Consider the following 18,302-nt stretch of genomic DNA (forward strand, 5'->3'; position numbering starts at 1 on the left):
ATCCTGTTCAAGAGATCTGTACTTTTATCTTGCTTAACCAGGCTTAGTTCAACACATCTCTTAAAAAAATCCCCTCGTCTGCACATCCGGAAGATGCTGGGGGAGATTTTTCAACATGACATGGCTAGTAATTTAAAACAGACTTTTTCTCCCTTTGTTATCAAGGTGCATGACTAGTGTTTGACCATTAAAATGTGACTGATGTAAAAGTGTCACTATTTAAAATATCTGTAACTGTGTAAATATTATTGGGACACAGTGAGTCCACTGACCTACAGTCTCAGATGAGTACTGAGTTTCAAGAGGTCAGTGCTACTTTTTCAGACACCAGTGTGATGTTTTACAAAGACAGACGTATATATATCATTTTTAAAATATAGAGACTCCAAAAGATAGATAATTATCATTTTTTAATTTTATTCTGAAGCATATTAAAGTAAAAGCTAAATTTTTAAGAAACTGAACTTGTATTTACAAATTCAAATGAGGAAGCTAATATAACTCATAGTAACTTCTTTGACAGTAGAGTATTGAAAATATGGTCCTGGATGAAGCATTTTAAGACAAAATAAGAAAAAATAAATGTATGTGGGGGGTGGGGAAATACAGAGGAATGTACTGATTTGTATCCAGGATGTAAACTTAGCATTCCCTTTTTTTGAAACATTAGATTCATTGATTATCTTTCCACATTGATTCAAGGGAAAGAGGAAAAAAAAAAAAAAAAAGGCAGTCAAGGACAATGTAAATAGTTCAGCTACAATATCTTCAACTCTATCTATGATAACTAAACAAGTGAATCAAGTGAATCTTTTATGGCAAGCACTCAGCAGAATTGTGAAAACACTTTCATTTTCAGCACTCCATTTTATCTCCAATTCCTGAGCAATCATTAACTCAACCTGTTTTCATGCCTTTCACTTTTCACTGCTTCTTCCAATCCCCTAAAAGAAGGCATGGGATTGTGAGAAAAACTGATTTAGACAAGAGAAAGTAAAGTTGTCAAAAATGAATATTCCTGATTTTCTAAATACTTGTCTTTTTTCTTTAATACATTCAGAATTTTTTTCTCTGTTTTTTTTTTCTTAAGCAAAGCCTTTGACACTGTCTCCCACAGCATTCTCCTGCAGAAGCTGGCAGCCAGAGGCTTGGATGGATACACTCTTGGCTGGGTAAGGAGTTGGTTGGAGGGCCGGGCACAGAGAGTGGTGGTAAATGGAGTCAAATCCAGCTGGCGACCAGTTGTGAGTGGTGTTCCCCAGGGGTCGGTGCTGGGGCCTGTCCTCTTCAATATCTTTATTGATGACCTCGATGAGGGCATCGAGTGCACCCTCAGTAAGTTTGCAGATGACACCAAATTGGCTGGAAGTGTGGATCTGCCTGGGGGTAGCGAGGCCCTACAGAGGGATCTGGACAGGCTGGAGAGCTGGGCTGAAGCCAATGGGATGAGTTTCAACAAGGCCAAATGCCGGGTCCTGCACTTCGGCCACAACAACCCCAGGCGACGCTACAGGCTTGGGGCGGTGTGGCTGGAGGACTGCGTAGAGGAAATGGACCTGGGGGTATTGATTGATGCTCGGCTGAACATGAGCCAACAGTGTGCCCAGGTGGCCAAGAAGGCCAATGGCATCCTGGCTTGCATCAGAAACAGTGTTGCAAGCAGGAGCAGAGAGGTGATTGTTCCCCTGTATTCAGCACTGGTGAGGCCGCACCTCGAGTACTGTGTCCAGTTTTGGGCCCCTCACTGCAAGAAAGATATTGAGGCCCTGGAACGTGTTCAAAGGAGGGCAACAAAGCTGGTGAGGGGTCTGGAACACAGGCCATATGAGGAGAGGCTGAAGGAGCTGGGAATGTTCAGCCTGGAGAAGAGGAGGCTCAGGGGAGACCTCATTGCTCTCTATAACTTCCTGAAGGGAGGTTGTAGTGAGCTGGGGGTCGGCCTCTTCTCTCGTGTCATTAGTGATAGGACCAGGGGGAATGGCTTCAAGCTACGGCAGGGGAGATTCAGGCTGGACATGAGGAAGTATTACTTTTCAGAAACGGTGGTCAGGCACTGGAATGGACTGCCCAGGGAGGTGGTGGAGTCACCAACCCTAGGGGTGTTCAAGGAAAGGCTGGATGTTGTGTTGAGGGACATGGTTTAGTAGGAGCTATTGGGAATAGGTGAACGGTTGGACTGGGTGATCTTTTAGGTCTTTTTCAACCTTGGTGATTCTATGATTCTATGATTCTATGAAAACCAATCAAAACAAAAACAAAACAAAACAAACAAACAAACAAAAAAAAAAGACAAATCCTTCTGTGTCATTTCATGAAACCGAAATTAATAGTTAAATACACTGGCAATAAAATGCTAGTCATGAGGATTTTCTTTTCTTTAAAAATTCAAATAAATTATATTCACTAGGTAACTTTACTAGCGAACCTGGTATTACCAGCAGGTACCTTCAATGCAAAAATTAACTGGAAAGGCAATAATTTCATAAACTATATTCGTTTAGTTAACATACCATATGTTTTACAATAATATATTTTACCTTCAGTAATTAAAGAAAAATAAATGAACAACAGATGCATATACACAAATGTGGATTATGAAACTCGGATATCAAGAAATACGATTTCACACAATTGTATTTACATTTACTGCATTTGAAAATAATTTAAAAAGTTGCTATATATTCATGGAAGCCACGAAGAACTTATGACACTGAAAATCATGCCTGTCACTTTGTTTTTCATGTGGTCTCCCATATTTCCCTTTTCCTATTTCAAGTAATTTATATTTCAATTTTATGGCTATGGCTGATGCTTTTCCTTCAATAATTAATTTGTTAAGGTATTATCCAGAGAACTTGTAGTGTACATTCAGTCAGGCTATAGGCATGGAGGTGTGTTCTATATCTGGGCTTGTTAACAAGTTGTACTATTCTAGGTAGATCTAAAACCTAGAGGTGTCTTAATGCTTAAGTGAAATCTGGAGTCAGCAGATGCCCAGAGCATGTGTTTTGCACCCACTACTGACTTTTAAATGTGTTCATTTAACTTATCATCATACATGATTTGGTTTATTTCTCAATGTTCAGGTAGAAGAGTCTGTTTCTTGGGACAGAATTCCAAATATACAGGTGTAATGTCTTAGTATTCACTTCATGGTTTTATTCCAGAGGATAGTACAAATAAAATTCTGATACCATGGAAGTTGCCTCAGACATAGAAGAAACAATCGGGAATACTGTGAGGAATATGTAAGAGTGTCTTTATAAGTCTAAGAAAAGCAAAAAAAAACCAAAAAACTGAGCTAAGATGTGTATGTGACATCATTTCACAAAATCATTTATGCATACAGATAACATATTTACTAGCTATGCCATGTTTTTTATTCTCGTGTCTATTGACTGCAAACAAACAAACAAGAAAAAAAAAACAAAGAAACAAAAACACCACAAAGAACACAGCTGGAACAAACTTTATTTTTTAAACATTAAATCAAGCGCTGGTTTTCCAGGAAATTCTGGAGAAACTGTATTATCTTCAATCTGGATTTCAACTTCAGATTCTCTTTTAAGGTTAGCAATCTACTGGGGGTTTCAATGTAGACAGAAGTAGATGCATTTTTAAAGGTACAGTTCAACTAATTATGCTATTTTTGTTGCTGTTTTTGTTTTTTTATTGTTTTACTTTTATTCTGAATTCTATCAAGACATGACTCCTCAGCCAGCTGACAGTATTGCCTCAGGAACTGACAGCTCCCACCAGGAGACTGCTGTCATGGGAAGGCAAGGTGGGAGGATTCTTTTACTAACGGGATCTACAGTGAAAGGTATATAAGGCTTTGCTCACTTTTTCCTCAGTCTGGAATAATAAATAACCAGTTTATCATCAGCTTTGGAAAAGAAGTGATCTTTGAAGTTCTTTTTATGCCCCTGATTCTCGAATTCATAGAACGTTGGTAGCTTCAATACATTTAACGCACTTAATACATTTTAAAGAGTGTTTCAGAGACTTGTAGATGCCCCAGTGTGCATCAAAAAGAGTGTCAAGGAAGGTGATCCTCCTGTTCCCTGGTGAGGACTCACCTAGAGTATTGTGTCCAGCTCTGGGCTTTGCAGTACAAAAAAGACAGGGATCTCCTGGAAAGAGTCCAGAGGAGGTTCACAAAGATGGTAAAGGGCCTGGAGCACTTCTCTCATGAAGAAAGGCTGAGAGACTTGTAGTTAACAAAATACGCAAGTTAGAGATGTAGTCAACGAAATACGTAAAGTGGGGGCTCTCAAGGTTATCAGGCGTAACCAGGCGTAATCTGTGTCGGCCCCTTGCGTGGTTAGCGAATACGTGAAAGGGGGGCTGTGACAGTCATCAGCCTCTGCGGGGGCTCCTTGGCTCATAAGAAAACCATGATGAGACATGGCAAGACAAGACATGCCACACGTCCATTGGGCACAGATAACCGTAACACGGGTGATTGGTAGCACTGTGAAGTAAGGGACAACTATAAGAAGAGTGTGTTGCTTGCAATAAGGGCCATTTGCCGCACACCACATTGGTGTCATAAAAGCGTGTGATTTGGCCGGGGCTGTTTGAGCACTTCACGACGGGACATTAATCAGAGGCTGCCGAAGCAAAGGCAACAGCGACTTCAGTCAGTTCAGCCTTGAGAAAAGAAAACTCAGAGGGAATCTGATCACTGCCTATAAATTTCTAAGGTGCAAAAGGCAAAGGGACTAGGCTGAGTGTGGTGACAGGATGAGGGGAAATGGCCACAAACTGAAGCATAGGAAGATTTGCACAAATGTGCAGAAGAACTTCTTCAGTAAGGGTTACAGAGCACTGGAACAGGTTGGCCAGAGAGTTTGTGGAGTCTCCTCTGGAGACATTCAAGACCTGCCTGGACACCTGCCTGTGCAACATGGTTTAGGGAGCCGCTTTGGCAGGGTGGTTGGACTAGATAATCTCTGGAGATCCCTCCCAACTCCTACAGTTGTGTGATTCTAACATACAAAAGTCCCCAAAAGGTTTGGGAGGAACAGCACTTAATTTCTAAAAACTGTGTGGAATTTATCTGTGACTTTGGAGACGTATAGAGCCTGTTTGGTCTTGAGTTGTTTTACACTTTGTGATAAATGTTTCTTCCGCTGGGGAAGAAACTGGTAAAGAAAAGCCATTCCAAGGTTAGCTTGAAACAGCATGACTAATTCTGTTTTATTTTACTTTCTGAAAACGGCTGCTTTGAAATAAGTAGACCAAAGGTGGGAAAGGAATATTTGTTTCAGAAATATCATACAGAAATCCAACTGAATAATCAATATTGAGGTTTATCTTCAACAAGTTTTTGTTATTCCTCAGCTAACATTCATATTGTTTTTATGACATGTATGCAATGTGAATGAATGAAGTCGGAAAAGATGTAAGTTGCTCTGCCTATACATTTGTCAGTATACTGTTAGACATTCATATATTGCTGATGGATTAGGTATACTTCAGGATTTCTATTTTAAAGGAATGATAATCTGAACAAATGTGTTAATTCATTGAACAAGAATCCAGCAGATTTCAAAGAGGTGTAATCAGAGTAGATTTTATATAGTGACTTTTTAGAGTTATTATGTAACAAGACAGGGAAAGAAAATGACATTTCATGGAGTAAATTCACATAAGCTCCAAAAAATGAATAAGGTGACTTGGAGTGCCTGCCCGAAAAGGCTGCTGTTCAGGTCTCCAGCTAACCATGATGAAAAGACATGAGGTGTTCTATGAGCAACTGACAGAAGCTATGTGATCAGCAGACCTTGAAAACAAAGAAGTTGTTAGGATGTGCGGAGAGAAAACTAGAAAGGCAAAAGTCCAGCTTGAACTCAACTTGGCCTTTGGGGGAAAAAAAAAAAAAAAAAAAAAAAAAAAAAAACTGTTTTAGGCAGAACAACAACAAAAAACTTTTTACAAATATATTAACAGTAAGAGGAGGACCATAGAAAATCTTCATTTTTTACCGCATACAGCAGGAAATATGACTGCTAAGGAAAAGGGAAAGGCTGAGGTTGTCAGAGCCTGTCTTTAAAAGTCAGATCAATTATCCTCATTGTACTCTCTACCCCCTGTCCTGGAAGTCTGAGATGGAGAGCAGAATAAACCCCCTCAATTCAGATGGAAATATTTAGAGATCTGTTACACCACCTGAACACTTGCAAGTCCAGGGGGCTAGCGCCTCCAGCTGGCAGAGATGATAGTCAAGCCACTTTCTATCATTTATCAACATTCCTGATCAACTGGAGAGGTCCCAGAGGATATGACTCTGGGTAGCCTGGTCTAGTTGGTGACACTGCACATAGCAGGGGAGTTGAAACTAGATGATCATCGTGGTCCTTTTCAACCCAGCTCATTCTACAATTCTATGATTGTAGGCTTGCCAATGTGACTCCTACGTTCGAGAAGATTTGTAAGGAGGATCTGGAGAACTACAGGCTTGCCAACCTGACTTTCATGCAAGAAAAGGGTATTGTGTGATCTCTTGAAGGAGATCACACAACATGTGCAGGGCAGCCAGGGGGATCAGGCCCAGCCAGTATGGGTTCATAAAAGACATACCACAGGTCCTGCTTACCCAATCTAATTTCATTCTATGATTGAGTGACCCACCTGAATAATACAAAATTACAGCCGATAATATATCTTCCTCTAAAGAGATGATCTTTACTTTATGAAAAATGTTTTAAAACTGTGCTGATTTTTAATTGTAGGCAATATTACTTCAAGTTTGTATCTGTTGTAATATCTATCTCTGTCATTAGCATTTTGCATAGCCATTAACTTCTATCTATCCATATATGTAAATATTAATACTCTAGAATTTTATTTATTACCTAACTCTATTATAATTTACTGTACAATATTATATAGCTATTCTAGATCAGTATTAGTATTCAGTTCTCACTAATATCCTCAGTGTCTCCAAATTCAGGATATGTTATGATTTCCATGGCCTTGTCAGTAATTCTTCCTTATAGTTGGCGTGTAAATCTAGCCCTTTGAGCTGTATTCATGGAGGTAACTTGAACCACTCTTGATTCCATAAACTGAAATATTATTACTTCTCTGCTTCAATCTTTTAGCTGTTTCTGGTTATCTGCTAACAAATTAAATTTTGACTCTGACATTTGGATAGGGAAGGCCTTTAAAATTAACTTTTTAAAGATTTGAAATACAGCTCACAGAGCCCAGAACTACCATCTTCAGTTGTCCTCTGCTATTCTCCAGAATTTTGAAATCATTCACAGCATTCTACAAAATTATTTTCAACCATCTCAGCCAGTTAGAAGAATTATTTGCCTGCCTACTCTTATCCTTGTGTCAACGGTTTACGGGCTGGTTTGGCCCACTTCCATGACTAGCAGGGCAGAGGGATTTTGCAAAATCAGCACCTCCAGACAAAAAGGGAACAGGGGACCCCAAAATAATTAAAAATAGCAGCAACAATCGGAGGAGAAACAAATTTACTAAATACAGTATCAGAATGCAAGATAACACACCATAATACAATGTCCAAAAGGTGGATAGGCCTCACCAAATTGCTGAGGTGAGATGCGTAGTCCAGTTGAGCAGTAGAGAGACAGGAGGAGAGCCAACAAAGAGCGGATGAAAAAGAGCTCATCAGGTGATCTTGCCAGGAGCTATATCTCCTCTCTGTGACTGCAAACTCCCCTGGGCAATGTAGTACTTCTCTTCCGGGCAGGTACTCAGAACTTGAACAGTTAAACTCCCAGTGCACTACATGATGTTATGATGTGGAATACCGAAAACCAAAAATCACAAAACCATGACACCTTGTCAGGCATATTGTCACATTTCTCTACTAAGTTTTTCCTCAGAGAAATAGGTATATTTTTCTCTCTTATTCCTACTGGGATCCATACTGTCAGCCTGAATGACAAACTTTCTAGCATTCTTCATTCTAATTCCACTGGTCATTCACTGAACAATGAATGGTTGTATTACTGCAGAATTAATCCTTTTATCTAATATGGACAGAATATCTCTTGGGCACAAAATCATTTGTATAATGATGAAGTCAACTTTTTTGATAAACAAAAGTTTTAGACATCTCTATTGTTTTAAAAAATTCTATAGTCTAACATTAGATATATATTTATGCTGCATATGTACTTTGAAATAATATATTTTTCTGGCGTGTAACTGAAACTCTACAGTAACTTGACAGTTTGAAGAAAAGGTACAGCAGAAATCACAGTTGGTCTGGTTTCAGACAATCTCATAATTAATGGATTGAAGAATAGCATCTGCAAAAGCAGGTCTTCAAGAATTTTGCTTTCCCTTTCCCACCCTGCTCAGTCTGTCTCTGAATAAAACACCTTGGGAGACAGCTCCCCATCCCCTTTGCTTCATTTTTTATAGCCAAACATGATATTATACAGTGTAGAATATCCCTTTGGCCAATTCAAGTAAGCTGATCTAGTTCTTTCTACTAAGGGAGAAGTATGGAAAAAAAGAGAAATCTTTGAAGTTGTGCAAGAACCAGTGATAGCCAAACAAATTGTTTGTTATCAACACTTTTCTCCACAAAACCAAAACCACAATGCTGCAAAAGCTGCTATGAAGATAGTTAATTCCATCCAAGCCTTACACAGTGTATTTATAAATACTTCTTTTGAAAACAAGAAAACAAATGAGCTGTGGAATATTATCGTAGTGAAAGTATTATTTCCATTCCCATATTTTCAGTAATCTTATTCCTCTCACCTCTATATCTCTGATAAGAAATATTTTTATTTTCTTCTTGTAGTGTAGGACAAGTGACCTATGTTTTTTTTTAACCAAATTTCACACCCCAACATAACTGAATTTCTCAGCAGCATGGTCACATTCAGACTTCTTCATTTATTTCTTTGAGTTATGTGAACTACTCTACAGTGTATTCTTACAATTAGACTTGAGGAAAAAAATCACAGAATGGTTGAGAGGGATCTTCAGGTCCTACTGGCCCCAATCCCTTTACTCAGGCAGAGACACCCAGAGCAGGTTCCCAGGACGATATCCAGGAAACATTTAAAAATCTTCAAGGAGACCCCAGAACCTCTGAACAATCTGCACAAGCACTCTGTTACTCTCACAGAAAAGAAGTGCTTTCTGATATTTAGCTGAAACCTCTTGTTTTTTCATCTGTTCCCATTGCATCATATCTTTAGCAATGCTGAAGAAAGCCTGGCTCCATTCTCTCTGCTTCCTTCTTTCAGGTATTTATAGACACTAATAAGATCCCCACTGAACCTTTACTTCTCCAAGGTAAATAGTCCATCTCTCTTTGTCTTCTCTTATACGAGGAATTCTTCAGATTCATCATCTTTATGATCCTTCATTGGGCTCTATTCAGTATGCTCATCTCTCTTGTACTGAGGAGCTCAGAACTGTATACATTCCAGATGTGGCCTCACTAGTGCTGAGTGGAGTTCACCTGCTGCTGATACATTCCTTCAAATGCAGCCAAATACACTACTGTCCTTTGTGGGACAAGGTTTTTTGTTGGGTCCAAGCAAGTGTCCACTAGGACCCTGAGCTCTTTTCTGTGAAACTGCTTCCTGGTTGAGCAGCCCCCACATATACTTGTGCTGGATTTGTTCTTTACCACTTGCAGGACTATGCAGTTCTCCCTGTTAAACTTCATGAGGATCCTTTTAGCCCATTTCTGCAGCCTGCTCAGGCCCCTCTGGATGACAATACAATGATCTGGTGTATTAGCTGCTCCCCTTATTTTTGTGCCATCTGCAAACCTGCTGAGGGTGCATTCTATCCCATCACTCTGATGATTAATGAAGATGTTAAACAGAGCTGGACCTAGGTTCTAACTCTTTGATACTGTGCTAGTACTTTGGTAACACACTGGCCTCCAGCTAGACTTCAAGACACTGATCCCTACCCTCTGTTCTTAGCTATTCATTTGATTTTCAGTCTGCCTATCTGTCCATCCAGCCTACAGCACTTTCATTTAGTGTACTCTCAAAAGTAACAAAATTGAAAGTCTAGAAAAATACTTGAGAGCTAAAACCATGTGAGATCATTTCCATATTTTAAGTTAAATGTGTTGCCAAGTGTAGTTACGTTATTTTCAAGAAGGTAAAAAAATCAAAGTGTCTGATGTTAAATGTTTGTTTATTCATTTTTGTTCAAAGTCTGTAATCCAAAATCTGTTGCATATAAAACAAACAAACAAAAAAAAGCTTTTCAAAAAGGAATTAATGATTCCTATATTTCCACACTACATGAAATAAAATTATTAGGTGCGTAAGTATATTTTTAATGTATGAATGATAGAAAAATGCAGGAAAATAGTAAACGTCTACCATCAGCTGGAAAAAAAAAAATTGAAGATAGAACTTACGCTCTCTAGCATGAAACATTTTTGTGAAGAGCAAAATCTTCAAACAAGAACAGGCATTGTATGGGAACTGCTGAGTCACAGCCTGAACCTTTGATTGATCACCTGAGGCAAGCCACGAGTCAGCCAGAGGAGCACAGGTGAAGGCAATTCACCTGTGCTGCTGGAAGGGGTGGAGTCAGGCTCCACCTCTCCTAGACCTATTTAAGAGCTGGCTACCAGTGCAGAAGGATCTCTTCTGGAGTATTGTGAGTGAGTCCAGGATAGGTGTAAGCCTTCTATTTATTCTCTTTTTGTTATCATAGTCTGCTTTGTTAAACTCTCTTGTTTATTTCACAATTATAACATCTTAATAGTCATTGATTATACAGGTATCAAATTTTCTTTCATAAAACAACATAAGTAGTCTGAATGGTCAGATATAACAAAATAGAGCATATCAAGTTGCTCAAAATTTTATCAGTCTGGGACTTGAAAAGTCTTTCAGGATGGAAAATACACTGAATCTGTGGGCAACATATTCTACTACTTGATTATCCTCAGAATGAAAATTTTCTTCACCTTGATCTTAGAAACCCTTCTCTCTGTCTTTTCCTCTCATAAAAATACACATAGTGATCATTAAATCTGGCAAAATGAGTTTTTCAGCAATTGAATTAGTTTTCACTGGCTATTACTGTTAATGTGCCACTCTGAACTTCTTTCTTCAAATAAATGTCAGCACAGTTCATAAGAAAACAAGATGTCTTCAGACTATGTAACTTCATTATAGGAGCTGAAACTGAAAATAGATATCTTTCAATGGTGATAAGATGTTTGGAGCTTTTTAGCTCTTAAAAATCAATTTAAATTTAGACATCTGAAAAAAACTAGGTGTCAGTGGGAGATTCTCCTATAGAGTTATTCAATTCATAGCATTATAGAATCATAGAATGTCTAGAGGTAAAAGGCACCCACAAGGATCATCAAGTTCAACTCTTGACTCCACATAAGGACACCCAAAATTTAAAATGTATATCATTCATGAGATAATTACCTGAAAACATGCAAGTGGTGCCATTTTTGATACTACTGAGCATCCTGGCTGGTTTTAAATTAGTATACAAAGGAAACTCAACTAGGATTCAAAGTCACAAGTCACAACAATGCATAGAAAAGATAAAGTATATTAAAGCTTATTATTTCAAATTGAGTGGCAAATACAAAAATAATAACTGAAAAATGCTCACCAATATTATAGGCTCCCAATAAACTCCAGAAGGAGCAACCTACAGAAAAAGATCCTTTTCCAGTGGCAGTCAGCACTTAAATGAATTGTAGGAGAGGTGGAGCCAGGCTCTACCTTCCACAGGTGAATTGCTTTCACCTGTGCTCCCACGGCTCACTCATTGCTTGCCTCAGGTGGTGATTCAGAGGTTCAGGCCATGATCAGCAGGTCCCATACAAACTAATCTCATCTGAAAATATTTTTTGGCGTGTAGACCCATGAGATTCAATTGGTGAAACCTTTGCTCTTGCTTGCACTGTGGATAGTTTAGGCTTCAGCTCATCTCATGGAGAATCCCTTCTCTTGATTCTCCTTCTTATTTGAAGAGATTCCCCCAACAGAAGGTAATTAAGTGAAAAGATATTAGAAGTTCCAAAAAAGTGAGAAAGGAGAGCCTTTTCAAAACTGAAAATGGACTTTTCATTTAAAAAAAAAAAAAAAAAAAAAAAAAAAGATATTGGGGCAAACAAGCAGCAGACAGACAGACTGTGTGGGAGTTAACTATCACTAAGGAAATTGTTTCAGTCATAAGCATATCATGCCATCTCAAATAACCTTAGGCTTCTAAAACACCAGAATAAGGATAAAAGATATGATTCATATTCTTTGATGAAGTCTTGATTTCCATTCAGCAACAGCTGAACGTAAAAAGCATATCCTAGAACACATCAAGAACGTGAATACAGAGGACAGTATAGACTCTTGGTGTATACCTCATAAGGGACCACATGTGAACTAGCTGTACAAGCTTCCCTTGAAGGTGAACTAATCAATACAATCTTGACTCAGCTTACCATAAAATAAACTGTTACTTTAAAACTGGCTACAAGCTCAACTCATTTGCCACACATAAGTTTCTACCTTAATTTGAAGCTCCTTAGGTTATCTGGAAAATCTGCATGACACTTATAGCAGAGAACTTGCAGGGATTCATGCCCTTCTGAATAAACAGCTGAAGGGCAGATGGATAGGAAGTGTCAAATGGCTGTATATTTACAGAACTGATTGCTTCTTGATCTATACTAGGCACTATGCTGTCTTTGAAACCTTAAAGCACAATACATTTTAGATGTAATTTTAATGATCCCCTTGATATCCAATTTCCACTCTAAAAATTCACAGGCATCTAGTGTCTTGTGCCACACCTGATCTCAGTAGACCAGTGCTTCTTAAGGGACTTATCTTTAGACAATAAGTTTACAGGCAGAAGGAAGCAGGTAGTTATTTTGTACTGCTAGGAAATGAGGCCCCTCCTTATGTTTAGGTGATGCGAATCCCCTTAGGTAGCGCATTAAGTAGAGCACACCAGCAGTAACGTGCTAACAGGGTTAACTTCTTAGTCTTATGTAACAGTACTACAAAACAGATGATACATAAGAAGCACGGTGTGTTTCTCAGAGATGAACAGATGGGAAGTGGGAAGACTGGTGGAATGCGATTCAGTTCTCAACAATGCACTAGCAGCCCGGAAGGCCAACTATGTTCCAGGCTGCATTAAAAAAGGGGTGGCCAGCAGGGAGAAGGAGGTGATTGTTCCCCTCTACTCAGCTCTTGTGAGGCCCCATCTGGAGTACTGCATCCAGGCCTGGGGCCTCCAGAACAGGAAGGACATGGAGCTCTTGCAGCAGATCCAGAGGAGGACCACTAAGATGATCAGAGGGCTGGAGCACCACTCTTTTGAAGAAAGGTTGAGGGAAGTGGGCTTGTTTAGCTTGGAGAAGAGAAGGCTCCAGGGAGACCTCATTGTGGCCTTCCAGTACTTGAAGGGAGTATATAAACAGGAAGGGGAATGGCTGTTTATGAAGGTGGATAGTGCTAGGACAAGGGGGAATGATTTTAAATTGAGACAGGGGATGTTTAGGTTAGCTATTAGGAGGAAGTTTTTCACGCAGAGGGTGGTGACACACTGGAACAGGTTGCCCAAGGAGGTTGTGGATGCCCCATGCCTGGAGGCATTGAAGGCCAGGCTGGATGTGGCTCTGGGCAGACTGGTCTGGTGGTTGGCAATCCTGCATATAGCAGGGGGGTTGAAACTCGATGATCATTGTGGCCCTTTTCAACCCAGCCCATTCTATGATTCTATGATATTCCTGTATTCCTTAACTTTATTTTGATCTATGAGGCCAAAAGGTCAGGAAGCCTGAATCTTTCTGTACATCCTATTATAAACATAAGAAATAAACATGACAAAACTAAGACAGCGCTTAGGAAAAAGGTATGCTTAGATATTGTTTATACATCAAAGTGTACTACAGCTGTATCTAATATATCAAAGTAATAATTGCCATTTTATTAATATATAGATATATAGGCCGCTATTCATATTCTTGATACAATAAGCTTCATGACTGCACGTTAAAGCTGTTATTATTAATTTTTAACTAAATTTTAATTGAGGGCCTTTGTTGATTTGTTTTTGTTGTTTGATTGTTTATTTGTTTTTGCTTTGCTATTGTTTATTTGTTTTACTGCTGTAGCTAAGAAAATCGAAGATTTGTGTATCAAACAGGACCACATACAACTATGTTTTTTACAATACCTGGATTTCCCGCATTTTATAAATAAAATACCCAGGACAAAATCTGCTCCGATTGTATTCTTCATATTGAACTACAACTGTGGAATCATGTCTTGATCAGCAGTAGTCAAAATCCTGTTCCCCCTGCACCTAAGCCTATGGTACCTGTCACATCTTGACCTGACATCATGTGACATGATGTACATAAGTTCTGTACAAAATGTATGTATGTATCTCTGTCTGTGTTTGTGCCATAGAACCAAAATTGTTCTCCACCCTGTACACATTACACCTAGCAAATAAATCTTCTAATTTATGTTTCTGACTTGTGTGTTTGTGATGACTTCACTCTAAATTCCCGTGACACAAGGAAGGTATCAAATGGCACTTAGTACTTCTCTTGCAGATGATCACATTAAATCTTTATTGCTTACTGACTTATTGTAACTGTTTAAAGTAAAGATAAAAAATGGAGTTTCTCTCACATAGGCTTCTGGTATTTAAAATAACCTGGTATCCAGTTACCATCACAAAATATTTCTCTGCAGTCCAGTGAGATACTTGCTGACCCCATACAGGTGATTTGCAGATACATGTGAAGGAAATTTGTAGGCAGTGGGAGCAGGGATATGAGGCCTGGATAATATAGGGACACCACCCAGCAGCATAGGATTTGGATCAGGAAACCGAAGGCACAAGTAGAACTGAACTTTTTAAGGACGTGAAGAATAATACAAAGGCATTCTACAGATATTCTAGCCAGAAAAGGAACATTAGAGAGAGTGTTTTCCTTCTGATAAGCAAAATGGCAGTACTTGTGACAACAGATACAGAGAAAGCTGAAGTTCTTTTTTTTTTTTTTTTTTTTTTTTTTTTTTTTTTTTTTTTTTTTTTTTAACCTCAGTCTCCACTGGCAATCTCTTTTATCACATCTCTCAAGTCTGCAAAGACTCTGAACCTCAAGGCAAGGACTGGGGGAATGCAGTGTCTCCCTCTGTGAAAGAAGATCAGATGTGAGATCACCTGATGAATATGAGTAGGTCTATAGGTATTGATGAAATGCATCCTAGGATCCTGAGAGAACTGTATGATATTTTGGTTATATTTTTTTCTTTAAATAAATTCTATCACATATATGTGATGTGATAACCAATAGGTATTTTCAAAAATATGATTTGTATGTACAGCATGCACTTCTGAATGTTATATATCACAGCTACCATTAAGGCACGTAGAATGTTTCAGTGATTTTCTAATGGGAAAACATTTTCTCTTCTTGATCTCTTTTAACTTCCACTGGCATGTCTTTGCCTTGGGTGCAACCTGTCAAAAGAAATTGCTCAACAACTTTTTAAAAAGTGTTAAAAAAAAACAGTAAGCCTAATGTGATTTAATTAGCACAATGTAGTAGACTCAGCCAGTGACTGCTTCAGGAGACTTGTCACTGAAATTTTAGCTTGCAACCTTGAAGACAGTGTGGAAATTATCAAAAAAGTTTAATATATTTCTTTTTAATTTTATTTTGTTCTGTTTTGAATGTTTAAGGATTTTTCTATCATTTGGTTTTCCTTACCTCGCAGATTTTGAAAACAGAAACCAAAGTACAAAACAAAAGAGATCAACCGATTCCCGGGAGAAGATAACGAGTGAAAACATTTCATCAGATTAAGATTTTAGTTAGTGATTATATATTTTACACAGCCTCTTAAAACCTGTATGTATTGATCGGGGCAAAGCTTTAATATTTGTCAATACTGTCTGATTTAATAGCTCACTCATCTACTTTTTCTTTACTTGCACAGGAGTATCACTGCCAAATATATTCACTAAGTCCCTGTAAACCTTCTTTCTGTAAACACCTACACTTTAAGTGTGATGAGATCTCAAACTATGTCACCAAATGTAAGTTATAAAATATAAACCTCATTCACTTTTTAATAGCATAGAGAAAGTTATAAACAGCAACAACAAAAATGGACATTCAGTGTCATACATGTCATTTTTTCTAAACAGCTGATATCTGGAGGAGTGGGAAAATGAAAATGTGCATCCATTTTTTAATTACAAAAATAAAGAACAAGTTAACGTCTACTGTCATTTGTAACCCAGGGATTCTGTTCAGAAACAGAAAGGGTGTTTCAGAAGCTACTAGAGTTCTCTAAAAAGTTATTACTATGGAAGTGCATCTCTCTTGTGATACTGTAAGTAAGTGCTAAATATGAGATAAATTGGGATGTTAATGTAACAGTAATGAATTTACAATAATACATGCTTGAATATACTTATCAGAATAGAGAAATAATTTATAAATACTAGAAATAGAGCTAAACTGTAGTTTATTGATTAAGATTCATTCTACTACTCAGATTTAAATATTTGTGAGACTGATTCCTGCTTATTCTTTTTATGTTATGGTCTGTGATATGAGAACTTAAAATATATAATAAATATAAATAAATATAATATATAATATAAAATATAATAAATAAAATGTTCTTTAAAGGGCAAAACCTTATTACTTCTGAGCTGTATCTGAACTCAGAATCTCACACAGTACTTCTGTGCCGGGTTACAAATCCATGGTAATTCCAAGCATTATCAACATGCTGTTTTTATCTATAGCAATATATTTACTCCCATATAACTGTTTTTCAAAACCAATTGCTTTATTGTTATTCTATTCAGTGTAAAAAACACTGTACTGTTGCTATCTAAAAACAAAAGTATAAAAAAGACATATATACATATATATATGTAATATATAATCTATTTTAATTTGATTAGTAGAAATCATCAGAGATAAGTAATAATTATATTTTGTAAGATAAAAATGGAAATTGATTCATAAGAAAATTAAGGTTTCACAGTTGGCAACATATTTTCTCTAATACAGTACATCTTTCTTCCGAATAAAATCTTATTTTTGTTTGATTACGCTTTTTCAGTTGTCTTCATGATTATTTTAATGTTTTTGCAATATTTCTGATTTCACAGAGCATCACCATAAGTAAGTATATTTTAAAAATATCTATAGCAAATAAAAATTATTTTCACAACTTGAAGATTCTGTGATTGTTCTGAAGAAAAGTACACTCTTCTAAATAGAAATTTTACATAGTCTCAAAAGACATAGACTCAGGGAGACAAAAGGGATATTTTTGGAGGAACTTCTACTTACTCAGTGATGAGTGAATATTACAGTCAGGCTTATGACAAACATTAGAAAACATGCAAGCAAATTATCAATGACAAAAAAGAAAGAGCACATCTGAAATGATGAAAACGAAGAAGGGAAAATGTTTGACAGAAATTTGTGTAATATTTAGAAATAGTAGGTGAAAAGGAAATCCCCTCTAGGATTGACTCTGATTTTTATTCAGAAGTATCTCCCATTTAATTTTGCATAGATTTTGCCTACAAATTGTTTTACATTTAGCATATATATATTAGTACGTCATGCAATGTTATAGCATATTTTTTTCCCTTTTTATTGTAATATAAGATTGAAACAATAGTTCATCTTTCTTTTGCATGAGGAAAAAAAATGTGTGGGAAAAATAAAAGGAAAAAGAAAAGAAGAAAAAAAGAAACATCCCTATCTTGTGATTTACTGATGATAATGTCAGTTTATAAATATATGCACGTTCATGATATAGAAATGGGTAGTAGAAGTGGAACTGGGAAGTTTTGTGTTACAACCACAGCAGCAGCAGTGAAATCTTGGCATTTGCAGAGACCTTTATTCTGAGTCTTACTGTAATTTCCAATACTGCTCTGGTCCATCTGGGATGTATTAAAAAGAGCGTGGCCAGCAGGTTGAGGGAGGTGATCCTCCCCCTCTACTCTGCCCTGGTAAGGCCTCATCTGGAGTACTGTGTCCAGTTCTGGGCTCCCCAGTACAAAAAAGACAGAGATCTCTTGGAAAGAGTCCAGCGGAGGGCCACAAAGATGGTGAAGGGCCTGGAGCATCTCTCCTATGAAGAAAGGCTGAGTGAACTGGGTCTGTTCAGCCTTGAGAAAAGAAGACTGAGAGGGGACCTGATCCGGGTCTATAAATATCTAAGGTGTGGGGGGCAGAATGGCGAGGCCAGACTCTTTTCAGTGGTGAGTGGAGACAGGACAAGGGGAAA

At 37.8% G+C, this 18,302-nt stretch overlaps 1 long non-coding RNA gene across 3 annotated transcripts; it reads left to right on the top strand.

The window, feature by feature from the left end:
• The first annotated feature begins 1,133 nt into the window (after window positions 1–1,133).
• On the top strand, window positions 1,134–16,489 carry LOC122171624. Of its 3 annotated transcripts, none has more exons than XR_006172039.1 (3): window positions 1,134–1,172; window positions 3,704–3,823; window positions 15,753–16,489. It is a non-coding gene; the product is annotated as an uncharacterized LOC122171624 (long non-coding RNA). The 3 variants fall into 3 exon arrangements; XR_006172038.1 differs by lacking the exon at window positions 15,753–16,489 and adding an exon at window positions 15,077–15,202; XR_006172037.1 differs by lacking the exon at window positions 15,753–16,489 and adding an exon at window positions 6,402–6,856.
• The last annotated feature ends 1,813 nt before the right edge of the window (window positions 16,490–18,302 follow it).

Source organism: Centrocercus urophasianus, unplaced genomic scaffold (genome assembly GCF_019232065.1).
Source record: "Centrocercus urophasianus isolate 14NV4802_14NV808 unplaced genomic scaffold, USGS_Curo_1.0 seq_9, whole genome shotgun sequence".
Classification (NCBI taxonomy): Eukaryota; Metazoa; Chordata; class Aves; order Galliformes; family Phasianidae; genus Centrocercus; species Centrocercus urophasianus.